Here is a 13,719-nt window from a genome sequence, read left to right on the forward strand (position 1 = left end):
ACATAAACAATGGAACAATAAATGATATTGTCACTGTCTAACATCCACTCTATCCTCAGGACTTTTCATGACAATACCATGGAGGAGGGATTTCTTGAATTAATTTACTGAAATCCTCACTTCCCTTTGTAATCACAAATTAGACTATAAGAGTGACTAGAGTTTTTTGCTATTAGATGGAAATAGGGAGCTATGTTAGTAACCCAGCTCAGTTGCAGAAAAACAAAGAAATACATTATTAAGTGTCAATCTCAACTGAAAATCTGTACCCACTATCCCCTGATGTTTCTCTCCTCCTTGTATGGCTTGTGGACCAGCATTCATGAATGGCCCCTTTATGCAGAGTACATGAATCCCAGAGAGTCTGCAAATGGTTTACTAAGGTGCCAGGAGAAAATATTAATATTCCCATTAATTCCTAATTTTATATAAAATGAGATAGAAACTTGTTTTACTAAGATTTATATGTGGATGGTCATTGGCTCTTTGACTTGGGAGTAGGTCAGTCACTTTTTATGAAATGTCCTGAGGACAGAGTGGATGACAGGAAGTGGCAATCTCACTTTTTATCTCATTTCAGTTTAGTGTGATTTACTTCATTGTGTGTGGACTCCATTAAGTGCATTAGTAAATAATGATATCAGGTTTTGTTTAAACTAAACATAAAATGAAGCAAAATGTTTGAAGAAGTATGCATAAAAAATGGAGCATATCAAGTGGTATTATTAGTTTATGATGATAATGTGCATTCAACTGACAAAAAATAAGTGCTGGTAAATGTTTCCAAATTTTTGTCAGTCACAATTTAAGGTATATATTCAGACCATATAACTAGTTTAAAAAAAAAAAGATGCTTAAGAAAGTTCATAGTACAAAATGTCATGAAATGTGAATTGATATCCCTGGTTATTGAAAATAATCCTTGCCCTACAAGTATAATAGGCCTTGAAATAGTACTTAACAGTATTACGAAGCCACTTGCTAATTGGAAGTACATTATATTAAAGGTATTATTTATTTCTTCTTCATTTTTCTCTTCAATTTATATATCATAGTGTTCATATTATTAACAATATCATGTATATATAAATTATGAAAAATTATATATGTATCATATAGATAAGCATTTTAAAATTGATATTGTGAGGAATAAAATATATTTAGAGACTATGGCTCAGTAGGACAGCACTCAGTAGGGTTGTTTTTAAATCTTATAGTGGAAAATGGTAGAACTGTTACCGGAGAAATTGCAGGGTTCTTGTCTTCGCGCAAGAAAGAATTCAGGCGTGAGACAGAGAGTGGTGGGAGGTAAAATAGCAAGGTTTATTAGGGAAGGGACATCTGTAAGGACGGATGGGCACCTCTCCAGACAGAGCCTGAGAGACTGGGGAGGAGGAAGGAGGGAGGTTACATGTTGAGTGGAGAGATTACACCTGACCAGGCCAGGCTGGCGGCTCAGCAAGGATGCAGAAAGCCGAGCGCACAGTCCAGTTGAGGCTGGGGGTTTTTAAGGAGATGGGTCTTGCTTTCCCACCTCTGCTCCTCTTGGAACAAAAGGGCTTTTTGGATGCAAATAGAAAAACTTCTCTTGAAGGTCTGAAACAAAGGACTTTATGGATGCAAATGTTATCAGACAGGAGGAAGGGAGCAGGGTGTTTGAGAGGCAGATACCAGGCTGCACCTGGGAGATTGTGGAAAATTGTCAGGCAGAAGGGGGCAGGGCAGGATGCGAGGGCCAGGCTGCCCCTGAAACATTATCAGGATGACTTTGAGATGCAGATGCATATGCTGGACATAGATGTCTTCTTTTTAGGCCTGTTACACACACATAAGCTCATAACTGACTTCCTACCTAACAGAACTACACAGTGCTCCAAGAAGCTACTTAACAAAATCATCTTTCCTATGAATAACATCATATTATGTTCTCTTTTTGGGTATCTCCTTTGTGAAATTATAAAGCAAGGCTTCTAGCTCTCAAATGCTCAGAATAAGCCCTATGCTGTTCCATTCATTAGTTCATTCAACTATACTTAGGAGGTTTTCTGTGAAGGGTGTACAATCCAGAGCCCAAGAGGTTCCTTCTGGGAGTTTCCAAATCAGGTAACAAGAATTCTTGGCAACAGTTCTAAATAGTTCTGGGTATTTGGCCACAATCTGTCCCCATTGGTATGTGCCAACAATGCAAATCAAATTACAGGAATAGGCTCCTTATTGCTCAAGCTAAGAAATCTAGACATGCAAATTAGTTCTTGTTAATTCCTAGGTTATACACTGATTACCAGTAAAGAGCTATTTTTCTTTCTCCTTCTCATCCTATTGTTCTGCTTTTGATGATAATTTTACAGATTGTCCTAAATGCCTGATATTGATCAAGATTAAGAAGAGGATACAAAGGAATATCTTAACAGCTCACATGCATTGAATACGTGCTATGACACTATTCTAAGCTTTTTACTTGTAATAAGTCATCTAATCCTTACAACATCTCTTTATGACAATAACACCCATTGCAAAGGAAATGAAAGTACAGAGAGGTTAGCCACTTCAATATTTTTTTTTTAAATTGGTAAGAAATATTTAGGGAGGGAGGACTTAGCCTTTTGCAGTCTGGCCAAAAAGTCCATGCTCCAAATCACAGTGCTGCTACTGCTCCAGTCTACGGTTAATTTGGGAATCTCATTTTTTTCTTTTTCTTTTTAAACATTTTAATTTCATACAATTAATGTACCTTTTTAAGTATATACTCTGATAGATATGACAAATGTATATACTTAGGCATCCCCAGAAAGAATTGAGATCAAGGATATTCCCACCACTCTACAAGGTTGCCTCATAAACCTTTCAAGAAGTCATAATTGAGCAATTGACTTTTCCATAATGTATTTTCTATCCTTTTACATACATTTAACAAACATAACTTTATATTTGGATTTCTTATGGAAGCATATACTTGGAACAGTGTTTATTTCTTTGTAATTCTGCTACATTGCTCCGTTTTTTATTTGATCCAACCATCTGCTATTTGTTCTTTTTCCCTCTGTTCCTGCCTTTGTTTATATTAATTGATGTTTTTTAGCATTTCATTTTATAGCTACTTTTGGTTTATTAGTGATACTTCTTTTTATTTCATTTCACTCTGAAAAATATTTCTGAGGAATAATTTACATTCATCTTTCAACTGGTCAGCTATTACAAGTTAGTTGTCTTTGAAAATAACATTTGTCTTAATTCATTGTAACATAATACTAAACTGATTGTACTTAAATTGAATAATGTTATTGCAGTATAATGGCCAAAGTAGGTATAATAAAAACTGTAAAATGCATGACACAGAAAGAAGGACTTTTTGAGTAATGAATCTGCAAATATAGCTTCCTGAGCGTAACACTTGCTTCAAATTGATATGAACATTAAAACTGAGTCTTTCTTGAGCATTTTCTTTGATGTCAACACAGGCTATTTTGTTAGCCAAAAGGTATGAAATAAAATGGTAAATTGAGGATACAGCACTATATAAACTTAAATAAAGGTTTTGAAACTTTGCTCATAATTTGCATATGTTCTTTTTAAATTAAATTTTGATACTTTCATTAAAACTCATATTGAAGGAAGAAATATGAGATTTCCAGGTTAAAGTTAGCCTTGTTAACCTAGGAACTCAAACATAGCTACTTATATCTTCATTCCCCAATTGTAAAAACATTAAAAATATTTTCTATCTCAACGTTTTACTTCAGTAGTATTGTTTTGTTTGCCTTGAATAGAATCAGGAGAGCATCTGGGTGATTGCTTCATGAGATATTGGGTAATGTTTTCCTACAAGGGGACTGTTAATATATACACAGGTCAAAGATCCCTTGTCTGGTAGGCTTTCCATGAAGTTACATTTAAAAATGGACAAAATAATGTGGAAGAACAAAAGAAAACTAGTAAAAGAAAGAACCTAAAAGATGATCCAGATAGCTCTTTTATTTCCCAGCTATGACTCGTGTGCTAAAATGTATAGAAAGATAATTTATCCAGGGCTTAATCCTGTGTTTTCAAGCTGGCCAGTAATCTTTCAAAGTCAAAACAAGAAAATCTTTTCATAATAGGATTTTAATATAGGGCAGTCAAAGATTATTATTTTAATTAATCTAAGTACTGGATTTGTATGGACTTAAGATTAAAAATGGCTAATTCTTGGGTTTGGAGTTTTGCTTCATCTTATTTTTGTTTTAATTATTTTTATTTTTTTGAATATTGAGAACAGACCTGTAGAAAATAAACAAGTTGCAGGAAGAATAATCAAACTATTGAATAAATGGAAACAAAACCTCATTATTTCTAAATCAGAAAAGTTCATATATTAACAATTCAATAATTTATGAAAAATCTATCAATTTTAACTCAGTTGTGAGCTGTTAAGTTTTGAAAATAAGATTTTCAAAGGTGATCTTGAATAGAGACATTGCTTCATTTTTTTTCATGACATACCCCCTTTCTTTGGTAAAAACTACATGTTCTCCCTTGATGTTATATAAGTCCAAACAATGGCAATTTTGAACATGGTTGCTCAAACTGAACACATCCTCCCTGTAAGTTTGTGTGTATTTATATATATTTTCTGTTAGTTAAAAATCATTGCTGTACAGTGTTCACCACTGCTGAGAATTGCAACTTGATCCTAAGGGTATTGAAACGTGATTTGACAGCAAACCTTAATCTTCTCTCAGAGGCAGACTTTGGGAGTCAGCTAGGTTGTCAAGACAAATGTGTACAATCAGGCTTTACAAATTTACAAAAGAAATATAATTGTCAATCAGTTACTAAATCCATTGACTAACATAGTGTCTCCTGCAGAAAATTAACACATGAAAACATTAAAAAGAAAACATTGATTTTTAAAGGCAAATCTCTTTCACATGCATATGTAATGAAAACAAATGATGTATGACAGCTCTCTCAAAATCTCCATATTTCTGGGTTTATTTGAGTGTGTAATGCTACAGTGCAAACAACTATGGCCACTCATATATCTTCTGAATCTTTAATTCATTCTCTTCCCTGTCCACTGGATTTTTTAATATTTGTTTGAATTATTTCATCTGAAATATTGCTGGAATTAGAAACTTTGGATCCTGTCGTTCATGATATCAAATGATGTGGCATTTTGATCTATGGATAACGCATATTTTCAGCTATAGAAAAGTTTTCCTTGATGATAATTTTGCTTATTATCTTTCTTTTATAATATTTATTCATTTACTTATAGACACACACACAATACAGGAAGACAGACAGAAACAGAGAGACATTCCACCAGCTGGTTCATTCCCCAAATACCAAAGAGCCAAGAACTCCATGCATATATCCTAGGAACTGGAAATGGAAGCAGAGCAAGGACATAAACACAGGTATTCCATCATGGGATGCGGGTGATCCACGCAGTGTCTTAAAAATTGTAGCGAAAAGTCTCCTCTGATATATTTCTTGATAATACTTGTACTTCACATTCTAACGCCTAAAATTTTTTACTTTCACTATTCATAATGTCTCTGCATTCTGGAAATTCTCCTCAAATATCACTGGATTCATTATTGTCACCTATGTTGATCTATGTTTCTATTGAATGACTAATTTTCCTGACATCACTTTATTTTTTAATCACAGTATCCCTTCCTTTACATCTGGTTCATATTTTTATTGCAACCTATTCTCTTTTTATGGATTTTGTTCCTGTTTCATAGAAGCTACTGTACTTACTGATATTCCAAAGTTATCATTTCCTATATGCTTTGATAAATCATTTTCCAAAGGTATACTCTATTCTTTGCCTTTGAGATAATGGGTCCTTTACTTTTATTCTCTCTTTCTTTTTGGGGTAGATATTCCCAAACGGTTTCATGATGGACTTATTTCATTTCTTCTTTAAATAAAACTAAATATTTATTCTGACCTGGAATGTGTTACAAAAAATGGAAATGGAAGTTTTTTTCCACTTAGTTTGCTGCTCATATAGAACTGATAGAGCTCTCCTGTCAAATATTCAGCTGAAGTATAGATCTGTGGGACTATTACTAGTTGTGAAGTAACTGTGAACTGAGTTGGAATGTTCTTCTGCCACTGATGCTTAATTCTCCGAGGCCTTTGAAATAACATATTGTTAGTATGTATTCACCATTTACAGCTTAAAGTGGCTTTAAGTAGATATCCAAGCTAATATCACTTTGACACAGATATCACACTTCTTAGAGTGCAGTATGCTACTTTCGTTTCTTCTGTAATTTCAAGGGGCTAGAGAAAGAAACAGAATGTTCAGGAAAGAGGACATAGAGCTCTAATTACCTGAGGTCTAGTGTTCCTGATTGCAATATTCAAAGAAATAATGTCTTGGCAGTTTTCTGACTGGCACAGACCAAACATTCCACAGTCAAGAGACAGATGGTAGGGTAGGCCAAAGATTTTCCTGCTTTATTTTAGATCTTAAAGTCCACTCTGGGTGAGATGATGAAAGGTACAGAATCAATCATAATTCCACTCATACAAAAATAGTAAGGAGATTAGGAATTTAAGGAGCAAATCTTTACTAAAAATAATGATCAAAAGATAATTTGAGACAACCTAATAAAAGGGTGAGCATTAGATGCATTCCTTTAAAAATCAGGAATGAAACAATGGTGCCCAGTACAACAACTAATATTTGATTTTGACTTAAAGTCTTTAGTGTAGGGTCTGGCATTGTAGCACAGTGGATTAAGCCACCCCTTCTGCAGTACTAGCATCCCATATGGGCACTAGTTCATGTCCCAGCTGCTCCATTTCCCATCCATCTCCCTGCAAATGCACCAGGGAAAATAGCAGCCATTTGGGGGACAAACCAGTGGATGGAAAATATCTCTCTCTGTGTCTCTCCCACTCTGTAATTCAAATATATAAATCTTTTAAAAAATTGTTAGTGAAATTATAAGAAAATTAAAATTGTAAATTAGGAAATTAAAATACCATTAATATGCATGTTATCACTTGCATTGAAAATATTTTATAAATGATTAAAAATAATAGTATGATGTAGCAAAGAGCCATATATAAGTTGTGAAAGTCAGTTTATTTCTGTATGCCAGCAGAAAAGTGCTAGAAAATATCATTAAGGAGAAAAAAACTATTTTTAGTAGTCTTAGAGAACCTCAATTATCTAATTATTAATCTAAAATTTATAAAACATTATTACACAATATCAAAGCTTATGGATATAAATTTTCATTACTAGAAAAACAATATCATAAAGGTCTCTCTCATACATGTGTGTGTGTGTTTGTATATTGCTCATCAGTGGAAAGAATATTTTTGAAAAAGAATTTGAGGCCAGTGCCGTGGCTTACTAGGCTAATCCTCTGCCTTGAGGAGTCGGCACACCGGGTTCTAGTCCTGGTTGGGGCGCCGGATTCTGTCCCGGTTGCCCCTCTTCCAGGCCAGCTCTCTGCTGTGGCCAGGGAGTGCAGTGGAGGATGGCCCAAGTGCTTGGGCCCCGCACCCCATGGGAGACCAGGATAAGCACCTGGCTCCTGCCATTGGATCAGTGCAGTGTGCCGGCCACAGCGCGCTGGCCGCGGCGGCCATTGGAGGGTGAACCAACGGCAAAGGAAGACCTTTCTCTCACTGTCCACTCTGCCTGTCAAAAAAAAAAAAAAAAAAGAATTTGATGTTTGAAGACTTACTCTTTCAGCTATCAGGGCTATCATGAAACTGCAAAAATTAAATAGTGTAGCAATGATAAAAGAATGGTAAATTTGTTTAGGAGAACAAAATAGGGGGCGGAGAAACAGATGAACATACACATGGAACTTTGGTAAATAGCAGAGGTGGCATTCCATTTCAATGGGAACATTGTTCTTTTATTGGAGTAGAAAAGAATGATTATCCACACATTGAAGAGTGAACTTGGATCCCTACTTCTCATAATACACAAAAACTACCCCAAATAGTCAAGAGCTCAAATGTTAAGCATTCAAAACTCTTGATTGAAAACACAGGCAATTATATGGTGGTTATAAAATATAATTTTGACTAAGCAAGACACACTGGCCCCAAATTTAAGATATAAATAAAGTTGATAATATTAAAAGTAAGACCTTTGGGTCATCAATAGCAACAATAAAGGAGAGTGGATGTTGTGGCACACTAGCAGGTTAAGCTGCACTTGGGATGCCCATATCCCATGTTGGAGTGCCTGGTTCAAGTCTCAACTACTCCACACCTCTGATCCACCTTGCTTAATGCATCCCAGAATGCATCAGATTATGGCTCAACTTCTTGAGCTCCTGCCACCCACGTTCAAGATTTTGAAGGCTCCTGCCTTCAGCCTGGTACAGCCCTGGCTGTTGAGGGCATTTTATGAGTGAACCAGTGGATGGAAGGTCTTTGTCTCTCCCTCTCTCTCTTTTTCTCCCCACTTTCAAAGTGGATGAAAGACAAAAATAAACATTAAAATAAAAAATAAAAATAAAAATAAACATTAAAATAAAAGACAACATTAAAGAAAATAAAAGTGAGCTACAAAGTGGAAGGAAAGATATTTATGACACCCACACTTCTCAAGAATTTTGATCAAAAATATGAAATCAGAAAAAGGGGTGATCATTCATCTTACAGGTTAAGATACCAGTTAAGAGCTGGTGTCCACATCAGAGTTCCTGGATCCATTCCTAGTTTCAGCTTCTAACTCCAGGTTCCTGTTAATGTAGACTCTGGAAGACAGCAGATGATGGCCCAAGTAATTGGTTCTCTGCCACCCACATGGGAGACTTGGATTGGGTTTTTGGCTTCTGATCTTGTCCTGGCCTAGCCCTGGCCATTGAGGGCATTTGGAGAGTAAACTGCAGATGGGAGCGTGCATGCGTGCACAGGCACACACACACACACTTTCTCTCTTTCTCACTATCTCTCCTTCTGTGTGTCTGCCTCTCAAATAAAAATAAATTTAAATTAAAAAAAGACAAGTAATCTATAGGAAAATAGGCACAAATTTCAGAGAAAAAATACGTAGACTAATAAACACATAAGAAAAAAAATGGATATCGTCATACATGCATCTGTTTTGTCGACATAAAAATCCTGCCAGTGCTTAGTTTTGGGGCAGATAGGTACCCACTGGTCTGAGTATAAATTAGTGCATTTTCTTTCGCAAACAACTAAACCTTCTAAAATTGAAGATTAACTGATGACCCAGCAACTGCAAGTCAAGAATGTGCTCAAAGGAAACAACTGTACACATAAAAGCTAATTCCCAGCATATTGTGTAACTGTGTTAAACATTGCATAAAGATTAAAAAACCTACATTTCGTAAAATCTATGTTTTAGGAAAATATGTAGATATAATAAAACCAAATAAAAGTAAGAATGATGAACATGAGACTCAGGAAGATAATCACTCTGTGTGGGAAGCAACTGGGAAATGGAAAAAGGAGTATTGTTAAAGTCCTGGGCTTTGTTTCAGATGGGGGAGTTCACATGTGTTCTTTTATTATATCAATAAAATAATTATATAACTAACCTGGCAAAATTAAAATTGACCTGAAAATGAAGGATAAGATCATGTTATTCACCAAGGAGTACAATTAATCTAACTCTCCTCCAGCTGATAGCCAGATTGCATTGCGATTTTCTCTAAGGGAAGGAGTTTTTATTGGAAAATAATAATAAACAGTTAATACTGGCCTCGTGGATTAACAGGTGTGAAGTAAAGAAAAGAGATGGCTAAATCGGTCTAGATTAGAAACAAATGAGAATTTCACTATAGGAAACTGTGGAGAAGGGAGTGAAGATGTCACCCTTCAAACACAGGCTTTTGATGTGTTTGTAATATAAACGTTGTCTTCCTAAAGCTTCAGGAAAATGTGATAAATTCATAAAAAAGACTCCTGCCATTTGGTTTCTCTGTGCAAAGGACCGAGATTAGAGTTTCACACCTACATGGCATGGTACAAAATGGTTGAACACATGAGGATGACAAGGCAAACCATACTCTAAACTCCTCTGTCGGGGGCAGCAGCAGGGATGGCAAAGGGATCCAAGAAAATTCACTTTGGAGAATTTATGGTGATTATATTGATGACATGGACTTCCAAGAGACATGGAAAGATTTTCCAAGTAATGTTTTCTATCCACCTTCATTTATATATTACAGATTACAACATAGATAAAAGCAGCATATACTCCCCAAGATTCAATAGCCTTCAAAACTGCTATTTATTTATAATTCATGAATTATATATATATATATTTATAATGTAACTTATAATTCAGAATTTCTGGAATTTAAAGATTGTACTTATTATGTATTTGAAAGACAGAGAGAGAGAGAGAGAGAATCTTTTGCATATGTTGGTTCTCTCCCCAGTTGGCCACAATAGATGGGCTCAAACAGGCCAAAGCCAGAAACCTGGAACTCTATCCTAGTCTTCCATGCCAGTGACAAAGACTCAAGTATATATGCCTTTATCAGATACTTTTCAGATGCATTAGCAGGGAGCTGTATTCAAAGCAGAATAACCTGGACTTGGACTGGCACTCTGATATAGGATGCAGGCATTCTAAGAAGCAGCTAAACCTCCTGCGCCACGATGCCTGCTGCCCTAGTTTCTGGAATTAATTATCATTGTAAGTTAACATTTCTAAAAACCCACAAATAAGCAAAATATATTATTATATGTATTTATATATAATCATTTCCTTCAATTTTTAATAATTTGTATGGGCCAGAGCAGAAGAAAAAATACATATAGTAAAAAAATTTCAGTTCTCAAGCACCTTAATTTGCTACAGTTTATCTACAAGATCTCTCACACTTATCTATGTCTAAAAATTCTATTTGCAGGATTTTAAGTGTTTCAAGTGCATAAGAAATTAATATGATGAGCAGAAACCTTATGAAATGCTCAGGTTTTCTTTACAGCCTGAAGAGATTCACCCTTCACCAAATTAATGGGTATAAACATTTTGAAAGTCACTTACGTGCTTAAAAGCAATAGCAAAATCAATGTAATTATAATGGTTTCAATTGATCTTTTCAGTTTAAATAGTTGTTTTGACAATGAAAACAATGTAAAGATAAAGCCTCAATTTTATTTTTGTAGTACTAGCACTCAAAGTATACTTATAATACTATGCTTTCCAATCAACTATTGGGTAAAAAAATCCCTAATTTCAATGATCCATTTTAACTTACAATGATGTCATGGATTAAATTACATCAATAGCTGCTGTAATAAATTGTCCTGAAAATAATGTTATGGATACTTAACAATCAGTTAGAAAATATTTATATTTCTTCTATAAAATGAATTTGGAATTGTCCTACTGAGGTAAGGCCCCAGTAGACCAGATGGTCTCTTGAGATAAGACTTCTCAATGCCCTCAGAAATGTCCTCATAATAATTAACAGAGAAGCGATTACATTTTGTGAATCCTGTTCACAAAACAAAGTTTGTATTGTTATTGGGGATAATTGCACTGCAACTCAGAACTTTATGTGTTAACACTAGTTTAGATATTCATCTTCAGCTGGTTATGAGTCATGTTTCTTCCTTGCTGAATTATCACATGACACCATTATCTACTATAGTGGCAACTCTGGTGTAAGCTACTCAGCATTTGCACCATCATTGTAGGGTCAAGGGATTGGTCACATCACTGGTCTTGTGACCATACTCTGTATTTATTTTTTAAAAAATAGAATACTAAATTTACTAGTACAATCTTGACAAAGTAGGAAGTACTAGTTTATAAGTCATAAGACATTAGATGCACTACACATTTAGCATTTTAACTTAAGATTTTCTTTCTCTACAAGTCCAATCTTACACATAGACCATCTATATAAAAATTGCTCTGGGAGATGGTGGGCATTTGGCATAGTTGTTAAGATGCTGTTTGGAGATAGTCGTATCTCATATAAATCCAGTTATACCTTTCTGCTAATGTTCACCCTGGGAAGCAGCAGATAGTGGCTCAAGTACTTGGGTCCCTGCTACTAATGTGGAAGACTCAGACCCTGAATTCAGCCATTCAGCCTAGTGCAATCGCAGCTGTTTGGTGCATTTGGATAATTAATCGGGAGATGAGATTCTCCCTCTCTCATTCTCTCTCAAATAAATGAAATAAACAAATGAAAATTTAAAAAACATCTCTCTGAGGAAACTTGGCATCTGCAAGAGTAAAACTCCCCCTAGGTGTTTCTAATGTTCATCCAATAAAAGGAACTACAATCTACAATATTTCCAGACATATAAGATCTTCTTTTGTTTTTTCTTTCCCCTCAACAAGCATATTTAAGATACACCCAGGTATCTTCTCTGACAGATGGCACAGGGTGATTTACTTATCTGCCCTGTGATCCCATGGACTTATGAGAGCCTCTCTGCTCTGGTAAAGCAGCAGGGGATAGATCAGCATCTTCAAACAGCCCACATGTTTAAGTTTCTGCCTGTGAGACATAGTTGCATAAGATGAGAATTCCAAACTTAAGTGATGGGAGAGGGAAGACATTCGTTTCCCACTGAAATCTGGTTGGTGTAGTGTAGTCTTTCTGAGAGAAACCCCTGCACCCCTAGATGGTTAAGGCAGAGTGCTTCTGGACCCAGCAGATGGAAAAGCAGCTTCCTGATTCCGAACACTTCCTGATCAGTTGAGAGGCAGACCAGCTTTGGCAGACCAGCTTCTACGGTGGTGTTCTTGGACTATTCCTGAAATCTTAGCTCAGCCCAAAACACCTTAGGGCATTTTTTAAAGTATCTAATCCCTTGCACTAATTTTGTTTGTTAAAAATAGTTTGAGTAGTTTCTTTAATCTTCAACTGATCCCAGATTAACAGCTTCCTTTTACAGCTAACTGGTAATCGTTGTTTCAAGCTTACATTGGTATTTCATATTCAAAGTAAACAAAAATGCAAGGACTATAAGAATACTTCCCAAAAGCTACTAAATTTTTATATTTACAAATGATAACAACACTTAATAAAGAAGCCAGGAGGTTCATCAAAAGGACAATTTCCACACACGCTCAGTGGCATCAGGCTTCCAGGTATAGTACAGCACAAATTTGTCCTTCATTTGCATTTAATAAATCTATCACATATTTGAATATTTTCTCAAGCTATTCTATATACTTTTACTTTAAAGAAAAAAAAAACTAAAAATAATGAGCCTTGTTTTTTTTTTTCCCAAACATTAACATGATAGGAAAGAAAGAGGAAGAGACTTAAATATTCTTCTTTAGGTATTATACCAAAAGGTATGCAAAGAGAGGAAAAGTTTGGATAGAGACTTCATTTAAATTTAAATTCTTTCCTTTTGGATTTCTCTAGTTCTCTGTGTTCACCCTTTACATTTGTTCATATTGTAAAGGTTGTTGGGTACACACTATGGACTTAATATTGTGCTAGAAGACAATGGGCATAGAATACAATGGAGAATAAAATAGGTCAAGGAACTTGGGTTCTTATGAAGACAGGTGTTGAACAGCTGATGGCAAAAGTATCTAATTGAAATTATGGTATGTGTAAAACACATAAAGGAAATCATATGCTAGCATATAGTCATGGGTAGCATGGGGGAACATAGTCATGGGGTTCCAACCCAGTTTTCCTTAAGCTGAGCCTGAAAGGACAGGTGGGAACTAACTGAGGAGGAGAGTTTTCTTGGCAGAGTGGCACTGTTCTAAATAGCATGAGGAGGGAC

Source organism: Lepus europaeus, chromosome 3 (assembly GCF_033115175.1).
Source record: "Lepus europaeus isolate LE1 chromosome 3, mLepTim1.pri, whole genome shotgun sequence".
NCBI lineage: Eukaryota > Metazoa > Chordata > Mammalia > Lagomorpha > Leporidae > Lepus > Lepus europaeus.